At 35.1% G+C, this 13,639-nt stretch overlaps 1 long non-coding RNA gene across 1 annotated transcript in view; it reads right to left on the reverse strand.

Annotated features, from left to right (window-relative positions):
- The window catches only part of LOC112656910 (uncharacterized), a 28,987-nt gene extending 16,934 nt beyond the window's left edge, over positions 1-12,053 (reverse strand). The window contains exons 1-2 of the long non-coding RNA XR_003134740.2: positions 11,889-12,053; positions 11,006-11,096 (exon numbers count right to left, since the gene is read on the reverse strand). This is a non-coding gene — a long non-coding RNA (uncharacterized LOC112656910). The remainder of the gene's footprint in view (positions 1-11,005; positions 11,097-11,888) is intronic.
- Positions 12,054-13,639: the final 1,586 nt, after the last annotated feature.

The raw sequence follows: 13,639 nt of genomic DNA on the forward strand, positions 1-13,639 counted from the left end.
AATAAAGAAGGAGGAAATATTTCACAACTCCCTCTAGGAGGCCAGTATTAGTCTGATAATATCAAAACTAGGCCAAAACATCACAAGGAAAACAACTACAGGCCAATAACTCTCATGAACATAACACATGTAAACAATATAAGAACTTTCAATAGTTTCCATATAATAACAACAATATTTATATAATTATTTTAATATTATTTATAATAGCATCAAAAATAAAATACTTAAGAATAAAGTTAACAAAAATGCAAGACCTCAACAGTAAATATTATAAAATATTGCTGAGAGAAATTAAATGTATAAATCGAGAGACATTCCATGTCTGTAAATTGAAAAACTAAATTGTTAGGATCACTGTTCTATCCAAATTTTTCTACAGAATTTTTAATAGAAATTTACAAGCTGACCCTAAAATTCACATGGAAATAAGAACCCCGAATAGGCAAAATTAGTTTTAAAAGAAAAAAGTGAAGGACTTCTACTACCTTACTATAAAGATTTCAAACTTGATTATAAAGCTACTGCAACAAGACAATGAGAAAACTACTATGGAGATAAACATACAGACCAATGGAACAGAATTAATACCCAGAAATAAACTCTTATACTGATGGTCAACTAATTTTCAACAAAGATGCCAAAAGTATTCGATGGGAAATTTTTCAACAAGTGAATCAGAAACAGAAGAAATTACCAAATTAATTATATAAAATGATTAATTTAGTTTTCTAACCTCATTCCATATATAAATATTGGTCACAGGCTTTAATTTACAAGTGACAGCTATTCAACCTATAGAAGAAAATATTGGAGAAATATTGATGATCTTGTGTTGTATAGAGTTTTTAAATACGGCATCAAAAGCAGGAGCCATTTTGTCAAAAATCTTATATTAAATTGGGGTTCACCAAATAAAAACTGTGTGTACTTCAAAAGACTTCATTATAAAAGGAAAGGATGGAAGTGGAGATAGTGATGAATAGAGAGCACAGAGAACATTTAGGACAGTGAAAGCATGATGTATGATACTATCACAATGACTACATGTCATTATACATTCATCCAACCTGTAGAGTATACAACACCAAGAATGGATGCCAAGGCAAATGATGGACTTTGGGTGTCATAGATGTGTTAATTAATATAGGTTCATCAATTGTAGCCAATGAATCAATCTGGTGGGGAATATTAATAATGGAAGAGGTGATGCATGTTTGGGGACAGGGGCTATATGAGTAATCTCTATATCTTCCTTTTAATTTTGATGTAAACCTAAAATAGTTCAGGGACTCCTAGGTGGATCAGTGGTTGAGCTTCTGCCTTTTTTTTCTTTAGAGACAGACTGCATGTGTGAGGGGTGGGGGAGAAACAGAGGGAGAGGGAGATAATTTTAAGCAGACTCCATGCCCAGTGCAGAGCCTGACATGGTGCTTGATCTCACAATGGTGAGATCATGACCTGAGTCAAAATCAAAAGTCAAAAAAAAAAAAAAAAAGTCAGATGCTTAACTCACTGAGCCACTCAGGTGCCTCATAGCACTTTCCTAATTTAAGATTTATTTACTGGGATGCGTGGGTAGCTCAGTGGTGGAGCATTTACCTTTGGCTCAGGGTGTGATCCTGGGGTTCTGGGATAGAGTCCTACATCAGGCTCCCTGCAGGGATCCTGCTTCTCCCTCTGCCTATGTGTCTCTGCCTCTCTCTTGTCTCTCATGAATAAATAAATAAAATCTTAAAAAAAAAAAAACTGAAACAGTTCAATAAAAATACAGAAAAAGAAAAGACACGGACTGGAAGAAAACATTTGCAGATTATGTATCTGATAAAGCACTCATATCCAGACCATATAAAGAACTACAACTCATAGTAAGAACATAAACAACCCAATTAAAAATTGGCAAAAATGCTGTATCAGTTTCCAAGGGCTGCTATAACAAAGTACCAGAAACCAGTGGCTTTAAAACAACAGAAATTTATTGTTTCACTATTTTAGAGGTTATAAGACTAAAATCAAATGGAGTCATGCTCTTTTTGAAGCTCTGGGTAGAATCTGTTCTTGCCTCTTCCTAGCCTCAGGCTTGTTATAATCTCTGCCTCTGTCATCACACAGTGTTTTTTCCTCCTGTGTCTGTGTCTTCATATGGTGTTCTCTTCCCTCTGTCTCTCTCTTTCTTATAAAAGTATTGGTTATGTTGAATTAAGGTCCTACCCTACTCCAATATGACTCCATGTTAATATGACTGCATCAGGGAAATTCTTATTTCCAAATAAGGTCAAATTCACAGGTACCAGGGGGTGGGACTTCACAATAACTTTGGGAAAATACAATTAAACTCATAGTGGATGTATATAGACATTTCACCAAAAAGATATACAAATTGTCAATAAACACACGTTCAATATCAATAGTCATGGGATAATACAAATTAAAAATATAGTAAGCTATCACTTCATACATTTCTGATGGCTATAATAAAACTGATAGGCTCTGACAAGTATTAGGTAGAGCTGAGGAAACTGGAAACTAGATTTTCTCCTCTAGCGGGCATAAAAAGGGAGAAGTTCAGCACTTTCATGAAAAATTAAACATAATTTTGCTATGCAATTTAGTAATTCCTCTCCTAGATACTGACAAAAGAAAAACCAAAACACGTCCTCACAAAGGCTTATATGTGAATATTTATAGCAGCATTACATGAAATAGCCAAGAGCCTTAAACAATTTAAATGTCCATCAGTTGGTGACTGGATAAACAATATGTCTATACACAGAATATTATTTAGCTGGGGGTTCCCTGGGTGGCTCAGTGGTTTAGCGCTGCCTTCAGCCCAGGGCATGATCCTAGAAACCCGGGATCGAGTCCCACGTCGGATTCCCTGCATGGAGCCTGCTTCTCCCTCTGCCTGTGTCCATGCCTGTCTCTCTCTCTCTCTCTCTCTCTCTGTCTCTCTCTGTCTCTCTCTCTCGTCTCCCATGAATAAATAAATAAATAAATCTTTAAAAAAAGAATATTATTTAGTGATACAATGGAACTTGCTGCAACATGGATACATCTTACTAACATTAGGGTAAGTGACGGGAGTTAGATTCAAAACACTACATATTGGGGGTACCTGGGTGGCTCAGTTGATTGAGCATCTGCCTTTGGCTCAGGTCATGATCCCAGGGTCCTGGAACCGAGCCCCATATCAGGATCCCTGCTCCGAGGGGAGCCTGCTTCTCCCTCTCCTCTGCCTGCTGCTCCTCTTGCTTGTGCTCTCTCTCTCTCTCTCAAATAAATAAATAAATAAATATTTAAAAAATAAATAAAAATACAATGATTCTACCTAAATAAGTTTTAAAAAACACACACAAAATACTACATATTGTGTGATTTGATTTACATGAAATTTCCTGAAAAGCTAAATGAAAAGGACAGATAATCAGTGATTGCCTGGGGTTGAGCATGGGAGTGGGAATTGACTGCTGAGGGGATTATAAATTGGGATGATGGAATGTTCTTTTTTTTTTTTTTAAGAATTTATTTATCTATTTCAGAGAGAGAGAGAAAACACAAGTTGAGGGAGCGGCAGAGGGAAGGGAGAAGCAGAGGGAGCCCATGCTGGGCTAGATCTCAGGACTCTGGGATCATAATTTGAGCTAAAGGGAGACACTTAACCGACTGAGCCACCCAGGCACCCCTAATGGGAATGTTCTAAAACTAGATTGTGGTGATGGTTTCACATGTTTATACATTTACTAAAAATCACTTGTCTGCATTTCTAATCTGTGATCAATCTGTAAATTATACATTGCCGGAACTACTAACAATTTACTGGCAAGGATGGTGGTTAGGCAGTATAGATGGATGAAGCCAGCTTACAGTGATGATTATCAAAGGTGGATAATAATTAATGGAGATTCATTATAGTATTCTTTTTACTTTAGTGCAGATTTGGCATTATTCATAAAAATTTTTAATTAAAGAAATCAAGGAGGTAAGGTTCTATCTCAGAAGCTTGAAAAAGGACAAATTAAAAATAAGTAAACATAAAGAAGCAAGTATTAAAGATAAAACCATAAATCAATAAAATTGAAACTAGAGAACAATCTACAAACCCCAAAGTGGGTCCGCTGGAAAGGTCAATAAAATTGATAAACACTTATAGCACTGAAGAAAAAAGGGAAAAATATATCTGTGGTAGGTATTATTACAAATCTTATAGACATTAATAAGATAATTAGAAGATATGGACACATTATATAAATCTTAGGCAAGATGAACAGATTCCTTGAAAAATACATGTTATAAAACTGACACAAAAAGAAATCAGAAATCTGAACAGTGACATAACTGTTGAAGAAATTGAATTTGTAATTGGAAAGAGAAAATTTTACTTAATTGGCTTCACTTGTAAATTCTGCCAAACATCCGAGGAAGAGAAACTATCATTGTTATACCAGCCCTTTCAGTACAGAATGAGAAACACACACACATACACACACATATTATTTTAGTTATAAAATCAGTCTAAAACTATTGTAGAAAATTAGAATATAAAGATAAGAGTAAGATGAAAATAAAAACCATTTACCTTTCCCTTTCCTCTACATTGCCTAGGTTAACGTGGTTGATTTTATTTTATAATTATTGTGTCATTTAATTGACTGTATCATTTAATTATAAACAAAAGAATGTGGCATGCTTTAACACAGCAAAAGCAACCATCATGCTGCTAATAATTGACAGTATTATCTGGAATGAAATCATGAATTTGCAAAAAAATATATTTATTATTATTATTATTTAAGATGTATTTATTTAACCATGAAAGTCATAGGCTGAGAGAGACAGAGACAGAGACATAGGCAGAGGGAGATGCAAACTCCTTGCAGGGAGCCAGATACGGAACTCGATCCCGGATCCCGGGATCATGACCTGAGCCGAAGGCAGGTGCCCAACTACTGAGCCACTCAGGTGTCCCTTTATTACTTTTTTAAATGATTGAAGTATAGTTGATATGCAATATGTAATTAGTTTCAGGTGTACAACATAGTCAATAATTCTACATATTACTCAATGTTCACCAAGATAAGTATGCTACCATCTGTCACCATCCAATATTAGTTTTTTAAACATTTTGTTTAAATTCAATTTGCCAACATATAGTATAAACACCGGGTACTCATCCCATTATGTGCCCTCCATAGTGCCATCATTCAGTTACCCCACCCCACCCCAATCACTTCCCTTTCTGGAATCCTGTTTGTTTCCCAGAGTTAGGAGTCTCTCATGGTTTGTTCTCTTCTCCAATTTTTCCCCATTCTGTTTCCCTCCCTTCCTTTATGGTCTCTTTCATTGTTTCTTATATTCTACATATAAGTGAGGTCATATGATAACCGTCCAATATTATTACGATATTATTGTCTGATATTCCCCATACCACACTTTTCAATCCTGTGACTCATGTATTTTATAACTGGAAGTCTGTACTCCTTAATCTCCTTGAACTGTTTCACCCCTCACTCCATGTCCCTCTTCTCTGGCAACCACCAGTTTGTTCTGTGTATTAATGAGTCTGTTTCTGTGTTTTTGTTTGTTTGTTTTGTTTTTCAGATTTCACATATAAGTGAAATCATAGGGTATTTGTCTTTGTCTGACTTATTTACTTAGCATAATATCTTCTTAAGTCCATCCATGTTGTAACAAATGGCAAAATCTCATTTTTTATGGCTTTGTACACACACACACACACACACACACACACACACACATACCCCACATTTCCTTTATCCATCCATCTACTCATGTACACACGTGGGCTGCTCTCATATCTTGGCTATTGTAAATAACGCTACAATAAACATAGTGTTGCACATATCTTTTTGAATTAGTGTCTTCATTTTCTTCAGGTAAATACCCAGGAGTGGAACAAATGGATCATATGGTAGTATATTTTTAGGTTTTTGAGGAATCCCCATTTGTTTTCTACTGCAGCTGTATCAATTTAGTAATTGTTTTTATTTTTATTTTTTTGCAATTTTCCTTTATGAATGATAATCATATAGCTAAATTCATAAACCTTATACACTATTCTTTTTATATCACTCAATAATATAATAACCTTTTTGTGATATTAAAAAATGAAATGTTCTCATAATATTCAATGTTATTAGACATAATACTCATAATAGGTATCACTTGCACAACACTTATTGATAGGATGATATATATATGTCATATATGTATATGTCATATATATATATAATTTTAAGCACAGAACTAAATCATTGCATTTGAATCTCAAAAAATACATGCAGGGACACCTGGGTGGCTCAGTTGGGTTAGCATCTGACTTCCGCTCAGGTCATGATCTTGGGTCTTGGTATCAAGCCCAAAGTAGGGCTCTCCACTCAGCAAGGAGTCTGCTTCTCCCTCTCCCTTTCCCTTTGCCTCTCCCCCAACTCCTGCTCTCTCCCTCTCTCTCTCTCAAATAAATACACAAACTATTTTTAAAAATTACCTACAGGTGTCCATTTTAGGGGTATGGAAAATGTGACAAAGAGGTTATATAATATGCCCAAGTCTACACAGCCAGGAGCTAGCAAAATCATACTCTTAACCACTATGGTCCACTGTTTCCATGCCAAATTATAGCTTACTCACTCGTTCTCTCCTACTGTAGACTTTTAGTCTTGATTATCTCTTTGTATAAGACTGTCTAGAGTTTGGATTGAGTGAATTTCCTAGTAATTAATTTTTCTTCTAAGTTTTAGGCATTGCCCCAGTGGGAAAAATCTTGATTTTGAGAAATTTAGTGAGTATATTTATATCTCTCCATTGGATTACTTTTCTCCACTATCTGTGCTTTATTCTCTGTTCTTTTAGTAGCCAAGTGCCCCTGGAATTATATAGTATGAGAATAAGGAAACCACCTCTGCTAAATGTCAGTTTGGTTCATTTGAAAGAGAGTATTGCCGTCAGAAACCAATTTTTGTTTTATTGCTTGCCATCTTATTTCAAATTAAATCACCTAATCTATTCTTTGCACCATACAGTATTTGTTATAAAAATAGTACAATACTGGCATGATAAATGTTTAATATATGTCCATTTAAATTTGGAAAATTTTCTAGACTACTTTGAGTATTTATATTGTTTTTATTTCTCCCATCTGGATATAGAATACATGTGCATATATATTAAAATATGTGTATATAAAATGGTATATATATATATACATGTATTTGAGAATATATATTGGAAGTCATATTATTATAGTCAAACATTTATCTGAGTTTTTCCTTTTTTGGTAATCTAAAAAAATAATTATCACTCATTGAAAGTATCTTGTATGCCAAGTATTTTATATGTTTTGTGTACATTATTTCATTTAATCCTTTTGATAATTCTGTGAGGTCAGTATTACATATGAGAAAACTGAGATACCCTTAAGGAGCTTGATAGTAAAGATAAATTCTATATTATTATTATATTCTTTTTTTAAAAAAAATATTTATTTATTCATGAGGGACACAGAGAGAGAGAGGCAGAGGCATAGAGGAAGAAGCAGGCTCCTCGCAGGGAGACCGATGTAGGACTGGATCCCCGGACCCAGGATCACGCCCTGAGCTGAAGGCAGATATTCAACTGCTGAGCCACCCAGGCATCCCGTGAAGGTAAATTTTAAGTTGCAGATCCAGCACATTCAGAATTGTAAAAGCATACCGTTTGACTTTCAAAGTCCATAACCTGAACCACAAGGCAATAGTATCTCCATGGGTTAAATTATCCATTGACAGTATAGTCTTAAACTATTTCTACGTTAATTTTCACACATACTTAAATAGTATTATAATAGAGCAGTTTTCTTAACCCTTCCTGCAGTTTTGAATTACTGGGGATGCTTTTAAAATACTGAAGCCTGGGCCCCAACTCACCTAAATTGAAAGCAGAAAATTAAGACATTGTGTCCAAATGTCAGCATTTTTCTAAAGCATTTTAGTGATGGAAAGTAAGTGAGGGTTCTAAACTACTATAACAAAACAGTGCATGAGCAAGCATTTCCTTGAAGTTTGAAGACCAATAAGGTTTTTTTTTTTTTAGTTTCCAATAATAAGATATCAAAATGTCAATTTACTGGTATGAAATCATTTATTTAATTAATATCTGTGAGTAAATATATTTATAAACTCTGACTAAGTCTACCTCCATGAAAATACCCTCTTGAAGTTTCTACATTTCTTCATGAATGATAGGCAATAGCACTGCCATTATTAGGGAATGGATTAACAGCAGGGTTGGGTTATAACCGTTATCAAAGGATATCAAGTTACAAACTTTGGAAAGCAGTTATAGGTAATGAATTAATTATTGAAACATGCAATTAAATAAAAATGTTCTGAATCTCTTAGATACAAATTTCAGAAATAAGCAGAGGTAAAGCAGATATACAAACGAAACTAAACTAACCAGATGTCATTTATTATGGAGAATGTCAGTGTTTCAAAAAAAAAAAACAATTTTAGCCAGTAAATGAAACTAGAAAATAAAATAGAGGAAAAATATAATTTTATAGGATATAAATAGTGAAAGATAGAAAAGCAATGTTTTTGTAGCGGGGGAGGATGATGTGATAGCAATTGTTCAGTGTGCTCCATAGGTAAGATAATTGGTAAGGAAGGGCATCATATATTGGACCAGTTCCCTCTATTTTTGTGAGTTACTCATATGCAGTGCACATCTGCTGTAAGTTTTCATGCCTAGAGGATAAAAGGAACTGAGTGCCTAGAGTTTCAAGCAGAAAAAGACTAAGAGAGTGGAGAAAATAGATCATGGGCAAACATATGTACATAAGTAGAATAATTGGGAAAGTACAAGAATCTTGGAAGATTGAAATTATAGAAATGTGAAGTCTGATAAGGAATAATAGCATAAAACTGAGAAAGAGTAGGTTTGGAAAGTTCCAGACATGGGAATCCTCACAACCTAATCATCCACGTGAACAGGTTAAAACTCTATCACTTATTAGAGTTAGTGAGGACTAGAAAACACTCCAACTATTATAGGGGAGATTTGCATAGACTAGGACAGAGAGCCGGCGGGATTTAATTATAATTGCATAATTTAGAATGAGTTTATTGTCAAAATTGAGAAAATACACTCTATGTTATTTTTTATTTTTATTATTTTGTAAGATTTTATTTATTTATTTGAGAGGGAGAGACAGAGCATGAGCAGGGGTAGAGGGAAAGAGAGAAGCAGACTCCCCACTGAGTGAGGAGCCTGATGTGGGCTCCATCCCAGAACGCTGAGATCACGACCTGAGCCAAAGGACGCTTAACCAACTGAGCCACCCAGGTGCTCTGAGAAAATACACTCTAATTAGTTATTTCATTACAGTTTTGCTGCTATCTTGATGCATTTACCCTTTGTATTATTATATTCCACACTTGCTCTGCAGAAACATCTCTGTAAGGGCTGAGCCAGAATTTCTATATTGTAAGGCTTTTCCTTCCTGGGTAATTAGATGTAGTGGAGTAGGGCTAAGCTAATTTTCCAGAAACTGCTTTTAGATAGCAAGCTCGTGGTCTTTGGATAGACTGTAGGTTAATTTGAGATGAATTGGCAATAAAGGTCATTTAATAATGCATTTTATTCATTTTATATATTACATATGTTATATATAAATGTACATATATGTGTGTATATATGTATGTATATGTGCATACATATGCACATATACATATTACTGAATGAAATGAAAATTGAGGTGGGATGTTAATGGAGAATTATAATAATATTGAGTCAACAAATAAGGAATAGGCAATAAGATGGGTTCTGGAAGATCTCACAAGTCTGAGATCACAACCTGAGTGAAACCAAGAGTCTGATGCTTAACCTCTTAACCTACTGTGCCACCCAGGCACCCCTATTTAATCCATTTCAAAATGCCAAATCTGGAGAGTGGATTAGGGCCACAAATGGAAGATGGGGCTAGAATTCAAATCTAAAAGGACAAAATTAATCCAAAATAAAAGGATCTTAGAAAAAATTCAAGAATAATTTAGGCTGGCTTCAGGGATTACCTGAAACCCTCTCTTGCCAATTCATTGAATGAAATTTGAAAAGCATATTAGAGAAACACTGTATTCAAGGTAATGCTTACCTGTCAGGGAAGGAAAAGGAATGGGACAAAAAAGAAGCACCTATTTAAATGCAATGACATTGGTGATGTTCTATTTGTTAAATGGATGGTGGGTTCATAGTTGTTCATTTTATTATTATATTTCATCACTTACACATATGTAGTACACATTCCAAATGTATCAAATAGCTAATAATTAAATTTTAAATGTTAAAAAATATCGGTTTAAAACTTAGAACATATTGTAATTCTTATTGGTACGATGTCAACAAATATAATAAGTAACAGTGTGCTGAGCATTTTTCCTAAATGTGGAACTGTTGCCACGTGCACTGTATGTTCATTTGCTCATGTGATTTTTCTTGCAAGAGTTGGGAATGAGAGAAAAGTAAACGAGAGCAATCTCTTTAATGACAGATCGAATTTTCAAATCTATGGGCAATAAATTGTAAGATATTGAAGAGATTTATTCAAAAACTAAAAGTTTAAAATAATCTGCTACAGCCCTTCATGCATAGTTGTCTGGAAAATCATGTTCCTGTTATTCATTTTTATTTATTTGGCATCTGTCACAATCCCATTGCACATAATCATTCAAACAAAACTTTGTTTTCTTCTGGTACTAGGTTCTACGTTTCTCAGGTTTAAACAACTATCTATCCCTGTTTAAGAGGAGTGCAAGGAAATCTTAGTGTTTGGAAGGCCCATCTCATGCCTGTGTGCCAGTAGATTTAATTTATAACACTGATTTAGTTTTCTGCAATTTTCAGAAACCATGCTTTTCAATCCTGTGTGGAAAGCACACATACTCAACCCCCCAACACAATCACATACACTCTTCCAGGTAAACAGGTGTAAAAGAAGAGATTGACATACCTTTTCTAGTTGACCAGCAATATGGGTACCATCAGGAGGTTTTCTATCTATCTGGGAAGCAGGAGTTTTCAAAATGCTACAGAGTAGTAAACTGAGTAAATAAAGAACAAACAGCAATAACTCGTTTAGCAGAAACACATTGTCCCCTATTAAGAACTTCTGATCTATAGGTTTTCTCATACCCCTGGAAGTGTCTCCCCTGAGGAGTTCTCTACCCACATACCAACAGTTGGAAAACATTAGCAATGAGAAAAACATTGTCACACGTGTGAAATTAGTTCTCGATCCAACCTTCCTTCACAAGTTAATGTCACCGTGCTTATTCTGAAAGACCCTTTTATATAAAGAATGGCCAGAGCAGACATGCTGGAATTCTTTGTATAAAATAATCTCTGTTCCCTGAAAGGTCTGAGCTCAGACCGATACTCTTTCAAATCCTCCTTTGCAGATTTAATTTTGGACAAGCCCAAGGATGCTAGTGAACATAAGACCTGTGCTTCAACATAAGAAACGACTCTGTTGCCAGACAGGTGTGTATGCATATGTTTTAGAATATATTATTGTTGTTACTACTTTTGATAAATTAAATTTCTGAAAATCCCAAAGTAAAAATATTTCCCCCATTGGAAACTACTCATTAGTATCTAAAATTTTGTGAAACCGGGTGCTGGATGGTTTGTACCAGTAACTTCTGAATCTGTATCTCTTTCCTTAGCAGGAGACTCACCTCTTCCATGGTGTATATGCATGTGGGTGTCCATCTGCCAAGCTTCAACATGGCTGAGATTGCATATCCCCCTGTCAAATTCTCCCCACTTCATCATCCATTTTATCTTAAAAACCTGACTGCCATCCTTGATTTTTTTTCTTCCCTCTTACTCACCAACTCTTCTCCAAATCAGCTCTCCAACTTGCCCATTTCTCCTGGTTCCCACACTCTACCTTCATCTGGGGCCATTTTTATCATTAGTGTTTGCTCCACTTCCAGCCCATCCACTTTCCATTCTGTGACCTCAGTAGTCTTTCTACACCTAAGTGTGGTCATGAGCTTCCCTACTGACAACACTGTAAACTTCTTTGTTCATGAGACTTACTTATTGAATAAAGTTGAAACTCCTTAAATGGCCATCAAGTTCCTTTAAACACTGTCCAGTACTCTCTAATCTCGGCTTCTGATGCCCTTACTCCTCAGCCTCCTGAAGTTCTCCCAGCTCCAGAGCTCTCTCTTCGCTCCGAGTTATTTTCAATGTTACTCTTTTGCCAAATTTCAAACCTGTTCACTAGCCCCAGTGTCTCTTTTATCTACATAAAAAATAGGTCGTTCTTTCCTTGATAATGATGACTGGCTCCCTTAGAAGTTTCTATAATCTCTCCAGAGGAGAACCCATTGAGACAAAGTCACAAATAAATGTAAATTCATGTTCATTAAATGTGCAAATATTATAGAATCCAGGAATACTAAGTGTCAGTGAGGCTGAGAAGCCAGGCTGGGTATCATATACTGCTGATGGGAATATACATTGATTCAACCACTAGGGAAAATAATACATCATTAGTTAGTTATGCAAAGATATAAATACTAAGCTGCAGCAATTCATCCCCCAGGTATATATTACTAAAGATAGTCTTACATGTACACTCCAGGAAGACATAAAAATATCATCATTTATAATATATATGGGATATATATATAGATAGGAGGGATATATACAGTAGTCCCTCCTTATCCATGTATCCATGTTTCACTTTCTGGATTTTTAGCCACCTGTAGTCATCCGTGGTCCGGAAGCAGATGGTCCTCCTCTGACATATTATCAGAAGGTCAGTAATGGCCTAATATTATATCCTAATGCCTAGGTCATTCTCCGCACTTCATCTCATCATATCGGCATTTTATTATCTCGCATCACTTCAAGAAGAAAGATGAGTGGGTTGGGGGTGCTAGGTGGCTCAGTTGGTTAAGCATCCAACTCCTGATTTGGGCTCAGATCATGATCTCAGGGTCCTGGGATCAAGTCCTATGATGAGTTCCATGTTCAACAGGGAGTCTGCTTGGGATCCTCTCTCTCTTCTTGTCTCTCTCCCTGCTCGCTCTTCTCCTCTCTCTCTCTAAAAATAAATAAATAAATCTTTAAAGAAATAAAAGAGGAAACATGGGTACAGTACAGTAAGATATTTTGAGAGACCACATTTACATAACTTTTATTACAGTATATTGTTCTAAATTATTCTATTTTATTATTTTATTCATTATTATTAATCTCTTACTCTGACTAACTTATACAATAAATTCTTATCATAGTTATGTATGTATGGGGGGAAAATCGGGGTGTACATGGGTGGGGTTGGTTCTATCCACAGCTTCAGGCATCTATTGGAGGTCTTTGGGCATATCCTCCATGGAGAAGGGGGCATTACTATACAATATAATATACTATCATTCACTTCATCAATAGAATTCCATCAATGGAATTTCAAAATTTAAAGGGAATTTTCAGTATTGAAATTGAACATTAATTAATTTTTAAAATTAATTGAACAAAATTCATTTCAAAAAATATAAACTGTTGTGAGTCAAATTTACAAAATATTGCAGAGTTTACCTAATATATTTGTACATATTCACATGATTTA

Source organism: Canis lupus, chromosome 8 (genome assembly GCF_003254725.2).
Source record: "Canis lupus dingo isolate Sandy chromosome 8, ASM325472v2, whole genome shotgun sequence".
NCBI lineage: Eukaryota > Metazoa > Chordata > Mammalia > Carnivora > Canidae > Canis > Canis lupus.